Here is a 5,688-nt window from a genome sequence, read left to right on the forward strand (position 1 = left end):
GTCCGCATGGCAGTTTTTGCAGCGGGTAACTGCATCTCGCGCCGCGCCAGGCGCAACCGCTTGCACACGAACGTGCATGATCATGCGCCGGCCCAATACACTGGCAGCGCGCGTGGAGGGACGAGGGTAGAGCATCCAGAGGGACGCGAGAGCAGAGCGCGTCGCGGCCGCCTGAACCGCAAGCAACCACACACATGGAGCAGTTGAACACGCAGCAAATGGTCGCCTACAAGCCGACCTACAGTTGTGTCGCTGCGTAGAGAGCGGCCTTGTGGTACCACGTCCGTCTAGTCTATAGTCTCCTTTATATTCCGTGCCATACTTTGCCCTCAAATTTAACCAACAAAATGTTAATGCATGTTTTAAAAATAGTATAATTGGAAACTATGTTCAAATACAAATCCAACTATATAATAATTGGCGACATACATTTGTATTTTATTAGTTAAATCATACTTATAAACCAGGACGATGGTATAGTAGGTAATTAAATTGCAAACACTTTTTTATTAACCGTATGTGTATGTGGCCTTTCGTCCTCCTCTCGCACGTCCTGTCACCCCGCTGCCGCAGACGGCTTACAGCGCAAGCTTGCGCAGCGCGCGGGGGCGTTCTTTTTGCCAAACGGTGGCGCCAATGAATCATCGGTGAGCCCGTTCCCACGCAACCTCGCAGGTTCCCGCGCAAGCTTCCCGCCCGACTCGGTGAAATCCCCCAAAATCCCAATGCTTACCGGCCTGCTATAAAAACCCTCACGGCCGGCGAGTCATGCGTCGCATTTTCCCCTCCATCCCTGTAGCTTATCTCGTCTGCTTCTCCCACATTCGTCAATGGCACCGGTCCATCGTCGTCGCTCAGCCACTCCGCCGTCATCAGAGGACAGCTCCAGCTGGGAGGCTACCCCGCACCGGCGGCGTAGTCCCCGGCGTAGTGTAGTGCGCGTGGCATCCCTGTTGGGTGTGCGCGGAACACCCACCACACGCTCCGCCGCCGGTGCCCGTCGGCAGCTGTTGCCGGCCGCCGTTGCTGCCACACCACCGTCGAAAACCAGGGCCATTGCCCGCTCCGCCGCCGCCGCCCGAAGGCGGGAGATGGCCGTCGTGGCCGCCACCCCACTGTCGGCTACTGTGGCCATCACCCGCTCCGCCACCGCGGCCCGAAGGCAGGAGGTGGTTGTCATGGCCGCCACCCCGTCGTCGGCCGCCGTGGCCGCCAGCCCACCATCGACCGCCAGGGTCATCACCCGCTCCGCCACCGCCGCCCGAAGGCGGGAGGCGGAGGTGGATGCCCGCACGTGAGACAGCGACCTTGCGTGCTACACCGAGTTCCTACGGGAGGACGAGGAGCGCCTCGTCGAGCACGCAAAGAGCCTTACCACCGCAGTGGCAGCGGCTGATACGTCTCCGTCGTCTCTATAATTTTTGATTGTTCCATGCCAATATTATACAACTTTCATATACTTTTGGAATATTTTTATACTATTTTTGGGACTAACATATTGATCCAGTGCCCAGCGCCAGTTCCTGTTTGTTGCATGTTTTTTGTTTCACAGAAAATCCATATCAAATGGAGTCCAAACGGAATAAAAACTGCGGAGATTTTTTTGGAATATATCTGATTTTTGGGAAGTGGAATCATCGCGAGATGATGGCGAGGGGGCCACGAGGCAGGGGGCGCCCCCTGACCCTCGTGGACACCCCGTAAGGCTGTTGTTGCCCTTCTTTCGCCGCAAGAAAGCTAATATCCAGATAAAAATCGTGTTCAAATTTTAATCCAATCGGAGTTACGGATCTCCGGTTATAAAAGAAACGGTGAAAGGGCAGAATCCAGAACGCAGAAACAGAGAGAGACAGAGAGACAGATCCAATCTCGGAGGGGCTCTCGCCCCTCCCACACCATGGAGACCAAGGACCAGAGGGAGAACCCTTCTCCCACCTAGGGATAAGGCCAAGGAAGAAGAAGAAGGAGGGGGCTCTCTCCCCTCGCTTCCGGTGGCGCCAGAACGCCGCCGAGGCCACCATCGTCACCGCAATCTACACCAACACCTCCGTCATCTTCACCAACATCTTCATCACCTTCCCCCATCTATCTACAGTGGTCCACTCTCCCGCAACCCGCTGTATCCTCTACTTGAACATGGTGCTTTATGCTTCATATTATTATCCAATGATGTGTTGCCATCCTATGATGTCTGAGTATATTTTCGTTGTCCTATCAGTAATTGGTGAATTGATATGATTGGTTTAATTTGCTTGTGGTTATGTTGCTGTCCTTTGGTGCCCATCATATGAGCGTGCGCGTGGATGACACCATAGGGTTAGTTGTATGTTGATAGGACTATGTATTGGAGGGCAAGAGTGACAGAAGCTTCAACCTAGCATAGAAATTGATGCATACGGGATTGAAGGGGGACCAATATATCTTAATGCTATGGTTGGGTATTACCTTAATGAACGTTAGTAGTTGCGGATGCTTGCTAATATTTCCAATCATAAGTGCATAGAATTCCAAGTCAGGGATGACATGCTAGCAGTGGCCTCTCCCACATAAAACTTGCTATCGGTCAAGTAAAGTAGTCAATTCCTTAGGGACAATTTCGCAACTCCTACCACCACTTTTCCACACTCGCTATACTAACTTTATTGTGTCTTTACCTAAACAGCCCCTAGTTTTTATTTACGTGCTCTTTATATTCTTGCAAACCTACTAGGTAAAGCGAACGTTAAGCATGCGTAGAGTTGTATCAGTGGTCGATAGAACTTGAGGGAATATTTGTTCTACCTTTAGCTCCTCGTTGGGTTCGACACTCTTACTTATCGAAAGAGGCTTCAATTGATCCCCTATACTTGTGGGTTATCAAGACCTTTTTCTGGCGCTGTTGCCGGGGAGTTATAGCGTGGGGTGAATATTCTCGTGTGTGCTTGTTTGCTTTATCACTAAGTAATTTTTATTTGCTGTTCTTAGTTGTTTTCTATCTTTAGTTATGGGTAGGAAACGCAAAATACCAAAAAAATTAGTTGTACCTACTGAACCAATGGTTGAAGAACCACTCAAAATCTATCACACTCCTGAAGCCTTTTACTTGGATCATCTTCGATCCCTTTGTGCTCGTGCTGAAACCCCAACTAGCTTAGTTGAGGGCAAATCTTTAGATGAGCATGCTTGTTATGTGCGACACCGCTTATCTCAAAAAGGGAAACTTTTACTGGATCAAATTCATCGTTTGCAATGCTATGCTTGGAATTTATGTGAAATATATGATGTGACTTGTTGTTCTGAAAATCCTAAGAAACAACTTCCCTACCAATGTGAGTTTAGTGATAATGGAATCGTATTCGTATGCTAAGGGTGTTTATAATTACTATGATGTTCAACAAATTGAATAATTTGTTGCTGTTAAGGGTGCTTATGAAATTGCTTCTTTGATTGAAAAGTATGATGCTACTCTTTACAAATCTAAATTTTTTTCCATACTTGAATATTGTTATGATAATTATGCTTCTAATGCCTATGTTAAACCATATATTGAGGACTCCTCCGCTGTCCAAGAAGAGACTAATATTTTGCAGGAGTCTATGGAAGAAGAAAATGGTGAAACTGCGAGCTCATTGGATGAAAAAGATGATGAGGAGAGTGAAGAACAAAAGGAGGAAGATTGGATTGATCACCCGTGCCCACCTTCTAATGAGAGTAACTCTTCAACTCATACATTGTTTAATTTCCCTTCGTGCTTACCGAAGGATGAATGCTATGATGATTGTTATGATCCCGTTGATTCTTTTGAAATATCCCTTTTTGAGATGCTTGCTATGCTTGTGGCCAAGATACCAATATGAATTATGCTTATGGAGATGAACTTGCTATAGTTCCTTATGTTAAACATGAAATTGTTGCTATTGCACCCACACATGATAGTCCTATTATCGTTTTGAATTCTCCCGACTAGACTATATTGGAGAAGTTTGCCCTTATTAAGGATTATATTGATGGGTTGCCTTTTACCGTTGCACATGATGATTTTGATGAATATAATATGCACGTGCTTGCCGCTCCTACTTGCAATTATTATGAGAGAGGAACTATATCTCCACCTCTCTATGTTTCCCACATGATAAAATTGCAAGAAACTGTTTATACTATGCATTGGCCTTTACTTTGTGTGCATGAATTGTTCTTCTATGACATGCCGATGCATAGGAAGAGAGTTAGACTTCGTCATTACATGATATATGTTGCTTTGTGCTCACTACTAAATCACAAATCATTGTTAATTAAAATTGGCTTCGATATACCTTGGGATCCGGGTGGATCCATTACTTGAGCACTATATGCCTAGCTTAATGGCTTTAAAGAAAGCGCTGCCAGGGAGACAACCCAGAAGTTTTAGAGAGTCATTTATTTCTGTTGTTTGCTTTTATAAAGTTTAAAAATAAAAATAGCGTGCCAAGGTTTGCCTTTAGGATGTTTTAGACTACTTGTTGGTTTGTGCGGTGCAGGACAGAAACTTTGGCTGTAGTGCGTGATTTTACATTTTTTACTCGAACGTCAAATGGTTCTGAAAATTTTTGCACTGTCTTTCCATACAAATTGTTTATTTGTCCTAATTTTGGCAGAATTTTTGGAGCACCAGAGGTATGCTGAATGTTCAGATCATTACAAACTGTCCTGTTTAAAACAGATTCTGTTTTTGATGCATAGTTTGCTTGTTTTGATGAAACTATCGATTTATATCAGTGGATTAAGCCATGGAAAAGTTATATTACAGTAGCTACAATGCAAAAAGAAAATATGAATTGGTTTTCAACAGTACTTAGAGTAGTAATTTGCTTTATTATACTAACGGATCTTACCGAGTTTTCTGTTGAGTTTTGTGTGGATGAAGTGTTCGAAGATCGAGGAGGTCTCGATGTGAGGAGAAGGAGGAGAGGCAAGAGCTCAAGCTTGGGGATGCCCAAGGCACGCCAAGTAAATATTCAAGGAGACTCAAGCATCTAAGCTTGGGGATGCCCCGGAAGGTATCCCATCTTTCTTCAACAAGTATCGGTATGTTTTCGGATTCATTTCGTTCATGCGATATGTGCAAATCTTGGAGCGTCTTTTGCATTTAGTTTTCACTTTTATTTTATGCACCATGCTGGTATGAGATAGTCCATGGTTGATTTATAGAATGCTCTTTGCACTTCACTTATATCTTTTGAGTATAGCTTTATAGAATGCTTCATGTGCTTCACTTATATCATTTGAAGTTTGGATTGCCTGTTTCACTTCACATAGAAAACCGCCATTCGTAGAATGCTCTTTTGCTTCACTTATATTTGTTAGAGCGTGGGCATATCTTTTGTAGAAAGAATTAAACTCTCTTAGTTCACTTATATCCATTTAAGAGTTGACAGGAACTGGTCATTCACATGGTTAGTCATAAAATCCTACATAAAACTTGTAGATCACTGAATATGATATGTTTGATTCCGTGCAATAGTTTTGCGATATAAAGATAGTGATATTAGAGTCATTCTAGTGGGTAGTTGTGGATTGTAGAAATACTTGTGTTGAAGTTTGTGATTCCCGTAGCATGCACGTATGGTGAACCGTTATGTAACAAAGTTGTCTTCCTTATGAGTGGCGGTCGGGGACGAGCGATGGTTTTTGCCTACCAATCTATCCCCCTAGGAGCATGCGTGTAGTAAT

This window comes from Aegilops tauschii, chromosome 3 (genome assembly GCF_002575655.3).
Source record: "Aegilops tauschii subsp. strangulata cultivar AL8/78 chromosome 3, Aet v6.0, whole genome shotgun sequence".
Classification (NCBI taxonomy): Eukaryota; Viridiplantae; Streptophyta; class Magnoliopsida; order Poales; family Poaceae; genus Aegilops; species Aegilops tauschii.